General features: G+C 36.0%; 1 protein-coding gene across 8 annotated transcripts in view; it reads left to right on the top strand.

Moving 5' to 3' along the window:
* LOC106071555 (uncharacterized) overlaps nucleotides 1-16,163 on the top strand; it is a 368,124-nt gene that overhangs the window by 118,381 nt on the left and 233,580 nt on the right. The window lies entirely within an intron of this gene.

Raw genomic sequence — 16,163 nt, 5'->3', positions numbered from 1 at the left:
TAAAACAACGAAAAAAAAAACTGTCACGTGATAGCCACTGTGTATTAAAATTAGATCGTAATTTGTATAGAAGAGATAGAGAATCACGTGGCTTAAATTTGTTTGTTTACGATTGGTGAATGAGGTCCATTGGCTGAAGTTTCCTGAAAATTTATTTATTCAACTATTCAAGGAATACTGTCATACCCAAAGACATACTCCGTTTAAGAAAAGAAATGGGTAGTTCTCTAGCCCAATTAAAATTTATTTCTTTTTTTATCTTTTTACTTTGAATAATTATAAAGGTCAAACTAGAGTTTTCCCAGTGTGGCCAACGAGCTAATTATTATTCTTCCAACGATAACATCAACTGTCAGATGTCTAGGAAAATCGTTAGAGCCCTTTTTGAGACCAGTGTCCACCCACCCAGGTTTTTAGGTTTTTGAAGTTTCCACGAAGTTACGAATAGATTAGTTACAATAGTGGTATTGTAAAATGGTTTCTGACCCAGTTTATCCCAGGGATATTTAACTATTATATTCAAACGTGGACTGAAATCAAATTAAAGACTTTTCTGGACGAAACAAATATGTAAAGTTTACAAAGAGATTTACAAGAATTACAGAAATGGGAATCCAATTGGAGCATGTCTTTCCAGTCAGAGAAATGTCAGTTGTTAAGAGTATAAAAAAAAACACAAAAAAAAAGCAAAAACTACATATTTTATTCACTGTAATCAAATTATATCTATTTTATTTAGGTGTATCTATAATAGAAAAGTCATCATGGAATCTCAATATTGATGAAGTGATAAAAAAAAATATTAGTGAATGTAAAATTTTTTTTTACAAATCAGGGACATAAAACTAAAATGCTATTTAACTTTAGTTAGGCTAATATTAGAATATAATTTATTTTTTTGGAGGGTGGAGCGCACAGCTCAAGAAAACATAAAGAAACTAGAACAAATACAAATTGAGACTTAATAACGAACGATACAAGCATATTGAGTGTCCTTGGAAAGATAAAGTTTTATATTGAAAACAAAGATAAAAAAAAACAAAAATTCTTCTTGAGATTAACTTTTCTTTTGCTTCGGGGAATTTCGTCTACTTTACGATCCATTCCGAAACGGACTGAAGGTCAAGGTCAGTCACTGTGTGGCTAGAGGCATGTGTTAACTGTCTGCTTTACAAACCACGAGCCCAAATAAGCCTTTGCTAAATATAGAAATGAGGGCTTAGTGGACGAGCAGTAATGTGTTTGGCTTACGAACCGATGGGGTCACGGATCAAATCTCGGGGAATTTCTTTTCCTGAGTCGACCCAACTCTGAAAGTAGGCTACCTAATAATAGTTTGGGAAAGTAATGGCCGTTTTATGGTGGACACTCGGATAGCTGTTATAATACAGAGAAGAAAGGGGGGGGGGATTTCCCGGCGTCCTCGGCCTTAGCTTCGCCTTCTTCAATAAAGAAGATGATTACGTCCTACGCACGTTCCTATGTCAATCTAGTCATGCATGTTATTCAATGACCTAAATTATGCCAAGTCATTGGTTTTCCTGGCTGGCTCAGGCAACATTTTTTTTACAAATTCGTCGTAGCATATGGAACAGAGTTGACTGGCAGCTTTTATAGGCCCAAAGCTCCGAGAGTCTTCAAGTCTTAGGACAATGAAAAAAATGAAAGAAGAATTTGAAAATTGGCTCTATCGTTTCTTTGTATGTCGTCATCGATATTTTGTTCATGAACTACGAGGAGAACATCTAATCTTTGCAGACGACAGAATTTTATTTCCTTGTTTTTTAGATTATTACGTTGTTAGGTTATTAAGAACTGACCATTTACATGGCACATGGCACCTGTCATCACTGTGACACATTTTTTCAAATAACTCTAAACATCATATTCAACAAGACACATAACTCTTGAATCTTCTTCTTCTTCGTTCTCATTGTTATGTTGGAGCGTTCAGATGACTAGACCAATATGAGATGAACTGCGCAGTGGTTTCCAAACCAGGGAGCTCTCCACATAGTTTTCTTTCTATTGGGGTGTTTTGGGGCCAGTGTCTTATACGGGCCTCTTGGTAAAGAGAGCAGTTTTGGAGGACGTGGTCGGCATTCTCTGGTGATCCTCCACATGGGTTCCAATTTTGAGCTTCCGGTACATGTGTTGTCGGTCCTGAGTCGAAAGATTAGACGTTGGTCTTGTCGGGATAGCTTAAAGTAAGCGTCATCTTTCTTGTGATTTGGATGAGAGCTCGTCTATTTCTCATTTATTTTATTTACAATTTCTTGAATCAAGAATCAATTCTGTAGAATTAAAACAAGAAAACAGGAAACTGTAGCCGATCTGTCTCATGATGTCCAATCAAAGTCTTAAAGTCTTATTTGATTTTGTCATGTCTTATTTCTTGTCATGATATAATATTTGAAGTCATGATGTCTTTTTGATGTTCCGATATTTTATTTCATATGATTTTGTTTTAGCTGTGTTATGCTGTCTTAATTAATATCATAATGTCTTATTTGATGTCATGCTGTTTTATTTTATGTCATGATGTCTTATTTGATGTGATATCTTATTTGATGTCATGATGTTTTATTTGAGGTCCCATGGTTTAATTTGATGTTGTGATATATTATATGGTGTTATAATGTCATTATTGATGTGCTGATGTTTTATTTGATGTCGTCCTTTCGTATCTGTTATTATAAAAAACTTCGAACTTTTAAATCTTGATTGAAAGACCAATATTCTCGACCACTTCAAAAGAAGTGTTAGGAAGTTTTATCTCAGGTCAAGATTCCGTCGAAACGCTCTAAATACAAATCGAAGCAAATCAGCAACCAAAGTTTAATTTAAGCTGAAATAATTTAAAGAACTAATTAGAGGCTCTTGATGAGCAGTTCACAATGATGATCAAGACGCGGTCCCCAGTTAGCGAGTGTCCACACCCTTTAACTCTTTGACTTCTGGCCAGAATAAAAAAAAAAAAAAAAAACTTCCTCTCCGCTTTTTTTTTCCGCTTTGAATTTTTACTTTCTGACGTGAACTGCTAAATATAGATTTCAAGGTCAGTCGTTTGAATGTTTCTGTTAGAACACTTCTATGGGCAGCTCAGTCCTGCACTGGGCAGACGAACACCCCTTCCCCTTCTCTTCACACACCTTCACACACCTCCACACACACACACACTAACCGAGACTTTTTACAACCTGAGGACATGTGTACTTCACCACTGGGACATGTGTACTTCACCACTGGGACATGTGTACTTCACCGCTGGGACATGTGTACTTCACCACTGGGACATGTGTACTTCACCGCTGGGACATGTGTACTTCACCGCTGGGACATGTGTACTTCACCACTGGGACATGTGTACTTCACCACTGGTAAACAAACTAGAACAAGATTACATGGAACTTTGCGTTAACCAAGGGGGCCTGTAATCACTTTCTCGTCACGCAGTTCCCATAAAACATTAGCTTAGAAATCTGTTATTAATTTTTTTTTAATTAGAAAAATATACCATACATTTTTATAATTTAAAATAATTGTTCATAAAAAATATGCCCTACATGCAATTTATGCTTGTTTTATTATTAATGAGAGTAAACGGGTTCAACATTCGGAAGACGCACAGGTGCGATTAGTGCCGGATTTAAGGGAGGGCTGGCGGGGCTACAGCCAAGGAGACTCGACAAGAAAGGGGCCCTTACAATGGAGACAAAAAAAATCCATATTTCGACTGGTCAGCAACTTTTTAAACATTTTTTTTTCGCATTTTTTACCGAAATACTTTAAATCTAAAGTTTGCAGTTGATGTCTTGTTTAAAAAGTGTCCGCTTATAGTGTGCTCGTATTCTCCTAATATAAATAATTGGTAACAATAATATGCATATAAAATCATGTTATCTTTTATAATATGTCATGCTTTTAGATATTATTATTTTTATTAATAAGATCATTTTTATTAAAGCTTTCGAAATGTTTGGGGAGCCTTCACATACTTAAATCCGGCCCTGGATCGATCTAATATGAAATTAAACTTTTAAAGGCACTTTTTCTTTTTCAATTTGTTTTACATGTTTCGGATGTTCCTTCAGAGTTGAAGATAGTTTACTTCCTGGTCCAAACCTCCCGCAGGACGACGGGGGATGGGAGTGGGCAGGGTTTGAGCCCTCGACCGTCGATAAATCCGAACGACAGTCCAGCGCGCAAACCGCACGACCAGGCAGCCATCCTCAGATACAAACGTGATTGGTATAAATAAAACAACAGCTAAGCTGTACGCCGTTAAAATATTGTAATAATCAACATGTATAGAGCTCATTCATCCCCTGCTAGACCCAGTTGTTCTCTACCCCCTATTGAGATCAATGATACGCCCCTGGTTTGAAAGAAGGATACAACATCATTCGGGAATGAGACGTGAAATAACTGCTTGGAGAGGCGGCGTCAGCTTTTAATGCAAGAATGACTCTAGAAAAATCAATGAAATGTCAAATAGTATTATTCTCATTAATAATTAAAGAGTGAGAGAGAGTGTGAGAGAGCGAGTGTGAGAGAGAGAGAGAGTGTGTGAGTGAGAGAGTGTGAGAGAGAGAGTGTGTGAGAGAGAGTGAGAGAGAGAGACTGAGAGAGAGAGAGAGAGAGAGAGACCAGTATATGCGAGGCAGGTTTTAAATTTTTTATTTTAGTTTAAACGTGTCATTGATTCTGGCGGTCCACCCGAACCCGGGACCATCATGTGCACAGTTTAGAACGCATACCACAAGACCAGGCAGTCATCCCGTTCAAGTAGCCATTCAAAAGGTCTGCATCATATAACATTGTTTTTTCAAAATAGAGCAAATACAGTTACATAAACTTAAAGATAAAATTTGACTGAGTACGTGAGGAGAAACACGTTTGTATTTACATTCAAAACACAACGATAGAGAAATGTACATACTTTTACTCCAAGGCAGTAAACTTCTAAGTTACACAACAAAATAAAAAGGCGAACAAGACCCGTTTATAAAGAAAGGTAGCCTTTTTTTTTTTAATATCCACACACACACACATAGTCAGACAACACACACGTACACATAAAAGTCAGAGACTCAAACACGGACACAAAAACACGGGTGCGTTTGAAATAGAAATAGCTGTTCAATTAGTATAAACCAAAGAATAACTGCCAATGTCTGGAAATCTTTCTCTTAAACCCGTCTCAAGCTGAACTTTAAAAGATTTATTTCCAACAGGGGACGCAACAAAGATTCTCTTTTTTTTTACTAGACACCATGGCTATACCAGATTCTCCTCCCTTGGCATTAGCCGTAGATCTGAAATGAAAATTAAATTCTCTCATTGAAATGAAACCCCCCTCCCCAAAATAACATGACTTCTGACAAACGCAGTCTACAGATGTTTCAAGCGAGCCGCCCCTGAAAGTACAGTGTATCGGAATCTGTTAAACATAACGCCACCTATGAAGTCAGTTCCTACGCTAGATACGCCTCTACATCGCGCGCTGGGATATGTCATTGAACTGAACCATTTAATTGAAAGGTGGAAAAACACTTTGAATGGAGGAGTGTCATTGTTTAGACTGGGAGGTGTTACTTGAAGTTTACCTGCGTTCCTCTTTCCTCTCAGAGATAGTGCCAGGGTTTGGAAAGACAAAGTAGATTTTAGCCAGTTGCCTACTGGTCACTTTTGTTTGCCGTTTCATTGGGAATAAGGATGTGATAAATGAAGCTAAATACATATATATCTGTGTATCTATCTATCTATCTATCTATCTATCTATATCTATCTATATCTATCTATATCTATCTATCTATCTATCTATCTATCTATCTATCTATCTATCTATCTATCTATCTATCGATCTGTCTGTCTATCTATCTATCTAAATCTATCTAAATAAATAGATAGATAGATAGACAGATAGATCCGTCTATCATTTAATCCAGTGATTCCCAAAGTGGTCTATGGGGACTTCCAAGGGGTCTACGGAAGTGAAAAAAATAAATTGGGGGTCTATGGTCTGTAAATGGGGGTCTACGATAGCGTATCTCATTGAAGCATGTCGAGACTTTAAATTTCATTTCCCATTAATGAGTTGTGCCTTAGTTAATCCTTTGAATTTTAATCGAATGAATTTTTCTCTATTATAACATTTTAAAATTGTAACATCTTATTTTAATTTTATTTTGCTTCATTCTAATTTGAATTTCATCAATGAATATATATGGCCTAGAAATCACAGAAAAAAAAACACACATTTGAGGTTGATGAATCTTACAAAAAATGCAGGGGGTCTACCGAAAACTGGAAAACATGGCAAGGGGTCTACGAGACTTAAAAGTTTGGGAACCACTGATTTAATCTATCAATTTGTCTCTCTGTCTGTATGAATTTCTGACTGTCTGTATGTTTATCATTAAACGTTTATTCATCTGTCTGTCTATTTCTTTATTATTATTTTTAAAACCCCAGTGCAAAACATTCAGCCCCCTGAATGACAAAGTGGTCATCATCGAACCACTATGGATGAACTATATATATATATGTATTTATTTATTAATTCATTTATTCATTACTACAATATACGTCTTGTAAAGATTGTTTAAAATGCTAGTACAATGATACCGCTAAAAGAGGACAAGGAATTAATGAATCAGTTTATCCTCAACTACATCTGGCATAATGTATTTTTATATACATTTATCTCAACGTCCGAAAAAAAAAGTTCCCCATTCAGACCTTGTGGTTTATAGGGCAGATGATGTAAATGTAAAGGTCATCTGTTTCTGTGGCCTACGGTTTACGAGGGCGTCCGAAATAGCGACTTTATTGTATCAGGCTTCGAAAGACACGTCTTTTCAATCTTCACCCCTTCGTACCAGTTTAGCCTACATACTATTTTGAAAAAATTATGACAAACATTTTCTATCCATAATTATAGTTCCACGTGAAGGCATTATAGAGTAGATGACGTAATGGGCCTCATTCACCAATCGTAAACAAACAACATTTAGTCACGTGATCTTACTGATAAAACAATGGAAAAAAATGTCACGTGACAACCATCATGAATTAAACATGAGATCGTAAATTATATAGAAGATATAGAGCGCCACGTGGCTAAATGTTGTTTGTTTACGATTGGTGAATGAGGTCCATTGCAAAAACGCATTGGTAGTCGAACTCAAAAGTAGAACGTTGAAATTATGCACGGACTCTTTGACCTTTTTTAGAACGTTGGTATAGTCAACGCCTCAGACACAAAAGGGCCATTGTTATGTAGAATCCTGCAGTCACAGTAAAAAAGGTCTTATCCTTGCTATCTTAGCAATGATTGAATAGAGATTATAAATATAACGTCAGACATTCAGGATCAAACCCAAAGGAGAGTACAAAAGCAGTGTTCTTTGTCATGAAGCTAAATTGTGTTATTATGCATTGAACTTCTTAACCTTCATTCAATTCTATGCAAATCAGTGTTTACCAATTTATCGCTATATCTGTAAAAGTACTTTAATGTAAAAAAAAATATTAAAAAAGAATACAAGAAGGAATATAATATACACAAAGCACATACACGAAAGTACAATTTTTTTTTTAAAGTAAATGTTTTGTGAAAAGGGCTTATGTAAGAGAGAACTGCAAAATCACTACCCTTTATTTGAATACCGCAAAGCTCAACTCCTATTTTCTATATAAAAAAATATTGATTAACTAATAAGATTTTTTTAAATTCATTCATGCACTGTCCTGGACTATGAATTATTGTGCAAAATTTCAACTTGATCCGAGAATGGGAAGTGGGAGAAAAAAAAAGGTGTACAGAATTTGTAACAGACAGACAGACGGAGGGCGTAAAAGCTTTGTAAAAAGGAAAAGAAATTAGATCTAGATGTCCAACTTAATTAGATAAGTTGAAATTGTGATACGTGGACCTCCATTCACACACAGCCTAAAGCGACATATTTCTTATCTTATCTTATCTTATATAATACAGACGTTACTTCAAAAAAGAGGATGATTACGTCCTAATCGTCATGCATTCAGTCATGCATATTAACCAATGACTTAAATTCTGCCAAGTCACTGGTTTTCCTGGCTAGCTCAGGCAACCCATTCCATGCTCTAATAGCACTAGGGAAGAAGGAGCATTTGTACAAATTTGTCCTAGCATATGGGACGAGAAATGTGCCTTTATCTTTGTGTCTTTCTGAGTATTTTATTAAATTTTGTTTTTGTATTTGAAGATTATGGTTCTTTAATTGATATTTAAAGAGCAGAAGAGACTTACTGTCTTGATGGAAAGTATAGGTCCAAATAAAAAACGCAATTCTACTATCAAAAGTGTTCCTTCAGTTGTGGATGTACAAAGATAAAGATCACGTCAAGACTACAATGTTTACCTGGGTACGCTTGTGTAAAAACCTTGTCTCTCGCCTGGGCATTCTTCCTTTAGCCTTTATTGTCTGCGTGTTTTATCGCTGGAAGAATTGTGTTTTAATTGGGATTGAACAAGTTTGTTTCATTCAAGGCGTACAATTATTCTTATGAGACAAGTTGAAGCTTGATAAAGCTTTGCTAATATAACTTCTCTGCACTCAGTGTGTAAGTATATTATTTATAAAGCACAGTTGTCAACCAGTTGATCAGTTAAATTTCATTCAGTTGATGAGGCATATTATAACCAGCTCATGAGATCCATTTCAACCAGTTGATGAACTATGTTTTCTTTTAGAAGAAATGGTCAACAAGGTCACTATTTTTCCTCGGTATGGGATGTCGTCGAGTAGGATTCGAACTCAGGACCATCATGACGACCTTCCGATGCACACACTTCACGACTGGCAGCTGTCTCATACAATAGATAATGTCAAAGACTTTATATTGGAAGACTCTATTGAACGACTATATTGAAAGACTATATATTGAAAGACTCTATATTGAAAGACTCTATATTAAGACTCTACATTGAAAGACTCTATATATTAAAAGACTCTATATAAAGTCTTTGTATTGAAAGACTCTATTTAAAGACTCTATACTAAAAGACTCTATACTAAAAGACTCTATATTAAAAAATAGCTGTTCCCAACTAAACAATACAAGAAGTAAATACACTTAATTAGTGCTATAAGAGTCTGAACTTAGAAATGTGATTCTTACTACAAACTGCACAAAATTTATTTTAGTGCTTTTTAAAAATGTACAGCTAATCAAATCTTCTGTATTCTGGACACCGAATACACCATAGACTCAATTTATGAAAATCCCCCATGAAATAATTATCTAATAATTGAATAAACGACGACTTCAAACAATATTATTAATCTAATAACAGTAATGGCAGCGCCTAACTGTCCATACTATACGAACGCTACGAAGCGCTTATTAAAGATTCAGTTCGATTCAATGCCGGTAGGAAAGACTACAGACTTGTCGACTGAAAAGACCCCAAGCTGGGATAACTCTTAACCAGAGACACACGTGAGATCCGCCAAGGGGCTTAACCGCTTTACTCTATTGTTCCAATCCTGATCCTGTACTCTACCGAGAGTGTGGAGTGTTTTTCTAAATTAAGGGGGAAATTATTTCTGAGCTAATTAAAGGAACAGGGGCGAGATAAGAGTACTAAACGACTTGATTGCCCTTGATCGGATACATTCGAGCGGTCGACAGTTCAATTGTTTCGTTTTGGCGTTTTTCCCGTATCAAGGGGGACAGCTTGGTCAGGCTGTGATAACAAATCAACCTGATGTTTAAGAAATTGCAGCCAGCTTTAGTGGAACCTTTATCTTCTAGATCTAGCAGCGATTGGACGTTACTTATTGAACGACTATGTATAATCTTCTTAAGAGACACAGTTTCAGAATGGAGTACAGATATATAAGATACTGTTTCGCTATTATACTAGATGACCAGTAACTGACCATCTTTTACAAAGTTTATATCAACTCTGTCTGTCTGTCTGGATGGAGTCTTCTACACGTCATAATTCCCACTTTCCATAATACTCGGATCAAGTGAAACTTGACATAATTATTCATTGTCGATGACAACTCATGACTCAATCAACATATTAACCAAATAGTTAATAAACTAGTGTTAATTAATTATTTTTTTAAATCGAAAAGGGGAAATTAATCTTGCAGTATTTGAAGATATGGCAGTATTGAGAAGTTCTTTCCTTTATATAAGCTTTTTAAAAAAGTTTTTTTCATATTCTGCTTGTTTTTTTTTTTTTTTTTTTTTTACTGATATTTGAAATGAATGTTCTAAAATATTACCTAATTACTTTCCTTTATAAAGTAACGTCTGTAATTTGTAAAACAATATCGTAAACCTTACCTTCTCTAGATATCAATATTAAACAATTTAATCAATGCGATTAGTTACTTTTATATTTGATGTGTACGGGTGCCAGTGTTTGTAGTTAACACATGAGAATGTGCTCAAGATCTGCCAGAGATGTGTCTTGTCTAAAGTCAGTAGATGACCTCTTTCAAACCTTGCGATCTATCTTCTGTTTATGTGTCCCACGGTTAACGAGGGTGTCATATGGCTAGAACAACGACTAACCGCCTTTACTCTTCCTCAACTAAGCTCGGGTACCCATTAGAGCTGGGTGGATTCAGAGGCGCCCTAAATATCCTGAGTTTAAAAAAATCCCAAGTCTTCACTATGAATCGAACGCTAGATCCATGCAGCCAAGTGCTTTACAACTTGGCCACCTACCCGTTGACTAATATTGCACCCGCCCCTTCCTAGTCTTCCATTTATTCTCAGATTTTCATTGGCCATTCTTTGCGGAAATGTTTTTTGATTCGTGTTTGGTTTTGTTAATATTTGTATTAATGTTTTTCATTTATGTGTTGTTTTTTGACATAACAAAGTAATAAAATCGATTACAGAACTAGACTGGATACTACCGAGGACTTGGTTAGAAGAGTTAGAGGGTGGGGATAACAACAGGCCTATCTCAAATATAGCAGAAATTAAACATAGGGAATATCGATTAGTGGGAGAGAACTAGACAAAAGCCCATAGCCCAAGACATCACAAAACGAAAATGGAGCTGGATAGGACAGACCCTGCGAAAACCAGCTACCAATGTTGCAAGGCAGACACTTGACTGGAACCCACAAGGAAAGAGGAAAGTGGGCAGACCCAAGCAAACCTGGAAGAGGTCAGTCATCAGTGAAGCTGAGGGTACTGGAATGACATGGGAGCAGATGAAGAAAGCTGCTCAGAAACGAGTTCAGTGGAGAGGTGTGGTTGCGGCCCTATGCTCCCCTGGGAGTGCACATGATTAAGTCAAGTCAATGGCGTTGGCGGATTTTGCTAAACACTCCAGTAACATTGTACGCTGAACTTTTCTTTACTTCAGCTTTGACTCACTCTCAGACTTCAATCTAATATCTGTCACAAAATGTCCTTTGATAATTATATGTCTATTATCATTTTCACATGCATGTGCTGCATCTCAAACATCCAAATAGTCTAACCAATTAACACAAGTAAAATTTCCTAGCAAGAGTTGTTTTCTAGCAATAGATTCCATGTTTGTGTCAAGATTCAACCTGGGAGGCCTATGATAGTCACACGACTTGAGGGCTGTTTGTTTACGATTGGTGAATGAGGTCTGACCAGGTGAGATTTCTCAAGCGGTCAGTTCAGGGGGGACGGGGGAGTTAACTTTCCACTGGTCAGGTCAGGGATTGTTATCTGTCCGCTGATCCTTCTAACTATAAATAAACACAATTCGCTGACCTGGATATACACACACATACATATTCCTGGAAGTCAAGCAGCTCAACCAAAATCTTGACCTCGACCCCTGGCTATTCATCTGACCACTCCATCTTTCCTTCATTTCTATCTTCTCTCTTTCTTCCCTCATCACTCTGATTTCTGTTAACACCTACTCCCTTAGCTTTGTGTTCAGTGTCTAGCAAAGTAAAACTAGTATAGAGATAAACAATGCTTGAATGAACTCAATATTTTTTGAAACATGTCGACAAGAGACTTGATAGCACATAAAACTAATCGGAGACATAACTATTAACCAGCTGCTTGAAACATTATATAATATAAACAACTAAGGCCTGCTGGCCTCGGGTCATATCCGGCTAGCAGTAAATAAAATATTTAAAAAAAGAATATTTATTGAAATTTTGTAATCGAGAATAATAATTTGAAAGTAAGATAAAAAGAAAAAAAAACTTTATCATTAAGGCTCATTAATTTGGGCTAACTTTTAAAACACTACTCATCTAGGTCAGTGCATTCAACTTTTATTTCATGCTTCGTCTATTTATAATGCGGTGAAATTAGTTGCCCAAGTCTGATAAACAAGAAAATGGATTCGTAGAAATATTGATTTTTTAAAAATTATTTTATTTTCTGTTGATATTAACATTTTTATGCAGATATTCCACATTTCAAATTTATTTATTTATTTTAAAAAAGGTCGAAACGTTGAAACTGGAATTGAATCCATAATCTCCACAACACTATGCCAGTGTGCTGCCAAAGAGGTCGTCCTAAGAAAGTGCTGCGGTAACAACGGCCGAAATCTAGTTTTAGTCACCGTAGTCTGTGACATCAGCAGCACACAAAAAAAGGTCGTAAAAAAGTCGACATTGCAATATTGGAGACATTTTTGCGACATTGTGGCACGTGACAAAGCTATATTGCCTCAAGCAGAGGGTTGGGCAACACCAGATTAGGTCATTGTCTTTTGGTGCATTGATTTAGGCATTTTGTTTTCCCGCCTGCGAATTTCGCGTACTTAATTTGGTTAGAGTTAATATAGGACGCCACAATGAAAGAACAAACATCATTTCGCTATCAATGTCCAAGTCAAGTTCTAAGTCAATGTAGAAGTTAATGTCCAAGTGTTGTACATTTTCTTAACTAATATTCACTATTCTTGAGACTTAAAAAAAAAAAAGAAAAGTTCCCTGTTCAGAACTTGCCAACTAAAGAGCCAATGATGTAAAAGTCATCTGTTTCTATGTTCCACGATTAACAAGGTTTTCATGTGGCCATCACAACGCCTTTAGTTTTTCCCCAACTAATGTAAGGTACCCATTAGAGCTGGGTGGACTCTGAGGTATCCCAAAGATCCCGAATTAGAAGATCCCAATTCTCACCAGAATCCGAACCCAGGACCCCTCGGTTCGGAAGCCAAGCGCTTTACCACTTAGCCACCGCGTATCCTTCTTGATATTTGCTTGACTTAATTAGTTTAACCACAGAATACATAAATAAAAAAGTGGATATTATACCCTTCCCCCCTCCCCCCAACGCAAACACCGATAGCAATCGCCTCTCTGTATAGGTTTACCTTGGAAAACTACCCTGAACATGTCAACACAATTTTCGGTACAAAGCAAGCAAGATAATTTACGTTAGTAGTTATAAGAAACAAATAGTACTACTAACTGCTTGTGCGGTACAGATGGCCATTCCGTTCACCACCCCTCCCCCACCCCTGCGGCGACCATCAGCGTGCCAGATAAGCCAGGGCAGGGAGGGACCCAGCGGGACAACTTGACCTACATTTGCGTTAAGCTACTCACACAACCGAGAGCTGGGGGGGGGGGGCTGCATGGTGGGGAAGGCACCATTGAACAATAAGCACTCACAGTAGACTGAGTTGGAGAATTACGTTGCTTTCTCTGATTTGTGTATAGTTAGTTTTCACGGTGAATTGTTTAGACACACTAACTATAGCATACAACAATACACTCAGTGATCATAGTATTACAATTCGAAAGTGGAAGGGGCATAAAGTAAAGTACTAATTTGGAGGATGTGAATAAAATGTCAAGCGTTTATGTGCATGCGGTGTACATATTACGGACTATTCAGCTCATACCTCATCATTTTACCGTGCACAGCCACCAACCAATCGCTTAACCTCCCCGCATCACATAGGAAACATACACACACACACACACACATACATACATACATACATACAGATCAGATAGATAGAAAGATAGATAGTGTTATGACATGATTAGGACTTAGTTATTTGTTTCGGGAATAAAGGGAAAGTTTTACTTAGCGACAAGTGACGTGACAGATCTTTAAAAAAGAAGAGCGCTCTAAGTGACACTACAAAGAAGACGCTTCGTGTAGAGCAGTACAATAGATATACGGATTTACGGACATAGCTGACATCGGATGATTCCCTTCTTGGTTATTAAATATATTTGTAGAACAACATCAGCGTCGACTACATATTTGATTGTTTCGGCCTTTCGCCGGTGTTACTGAAGTAGTTTTTCAGTGTTACTTTCAGTCAGACGTAGATTTACACTAGTTATATTTCAAAAAATCAACATCGCGCGGAAGCCTTAACAATAGATAGATAGATAGATAGATAGATAGATAGATAGATAGATAGATAGATAGATAGACAGACAGATAGACAGATAGACAGATAGACAGAAAGATAGATGGATAGATAGATAGACAGACAGACAGACAGACCGATAGATAGATAGATAGATAGATAGATAGATAGATAGATAGATAGATAGATAGATAGACAGACAGACAGACAGACAGACATATAGACAGATAGACAGATAGACAGAAAGATAGATGGATAGATAGATAGACAGACAGACAGACAAACTGATAGATAGATAGATAGATAGATAGATAGATAGATATATAGATAGATAGAAAGATAGATAGATAGATAGATAGATAGATAGATAGATAGACAGACAGACAGACAGATAGATAGACAGATAGATAGATATAGATACATCACAACAATGCAAATAATGTTCAGAAATGAGCCATACAAACATAACTATTAAGTAAACTTTTCTGAAGCAGTAGATTAAAGACCCGAATAGCTTAACGAGTATGTCTTTAGTTTCACTGTCGTTCTATCCTTGCTAACAATCTATTGTTTGTTTGTAAAATGTTTGACATATTTCGGATGTTTCTTCAGATTCTGAAGATAATTATATACTAGTAGTAGGGCAGCGACCATCGAAATAACCAGCCAAACAATCCACTGCAAATGCCTAACGACCATACAGTCATTCTTTTTTTTTTCAAGGTGTATGCCACACGCAAGACTATTGTATAAACTACTTACTTTATTCATGGTCACTAACTTGGACACTTGACAACATTGATTTCTAATTAGCATGACCAACGGAAGCTCGTGATATACGCATTAAAATTTCAAGAGAGACAACCTTTTAAAATGTATATTTCCTTCTACTAAAATCAGTTTCTTCCCTTGCCAACATATTTATAACATTAATTTTTAGATTTGATTTTAATATTTTCTATTACAAAGCCTTCAAATTAATAGATACAATGTGATAAAAAAAAGTATTTCCGGATTTTCAAGTTCAGTTATGTTGCATGAAACTCCCTCAAGCCGACTTGGCATAATTTAGGTTATTGGTTTCAATGCATGACAAGATGCATGACGGGTATAAAGTATTCTTATACTTTTTTCAATGTAGCAGCTTTAGATAAAAAAAAATAAATGTAAAATGTTAGTATGTAAGGTACATATGCTGCTTTGTTTTTCAAATTGATTTATTAGTATTTCGGCGTGGAGCTAAGTAACCAAAGGATGTCATAACATACATCTATTTGAACAACAATCCATTTTCTTTTGCTTTCTATAAAATGTGCATACTTACTTTTTTCTGTAGTTCTGAAATTTAAAAAATGTTTACTTTTTTTCTGACAAAATAAAATAGTAAATATTTTTATGTACCTGCTAAAAAGGTTTATTTGTGTACAGATTGACTTTTTATATTACACACACACAAAGAATTAGAAAACAACAACAAAAAAAAATACTATATAATCAGAGATCATGAACCCGTTACGTTTGGCTTTAAAAGCAAACAATCTACGCAGATACCACTCTGCCGATGTATGTCTGTAATGTCGAGGCTATATAAACACAATTGGAATAATTTTTCTTTTGAACGACAAAACTAATTTCTTTTCTGCTTTATTTTACAAATAAATCGTCAAAATGATAGAATCTAGATGATTTTTAATATAATATATAATTTTAAACTGTATTAGTGAAATAAAACCTAATATTTTTGTGGTTGAATCTTAAAAAGTATTAACCTAGTAATACTTTATAAATTTTAAAT

This window comes from Biomphalaria glabrata, chromosome 16 (assembly GCF_947242115.1).
Source record: "Biomphalaria glabrata chromosome 16, xgBioGlab47.1, whole genome shotgun sequence".
NCBI classification, from domain to species: domain Eukaryota; kingdom Metazoa; phylum Mollusca; class Gastropoda; family Planorbidae; genus Biomphalaria; species Biomphalaria glabrata.
Note: the sequence above shows the minus strand (reverse complement) of the source record. Positions and strands in the feature narration are given on the sequence as shown.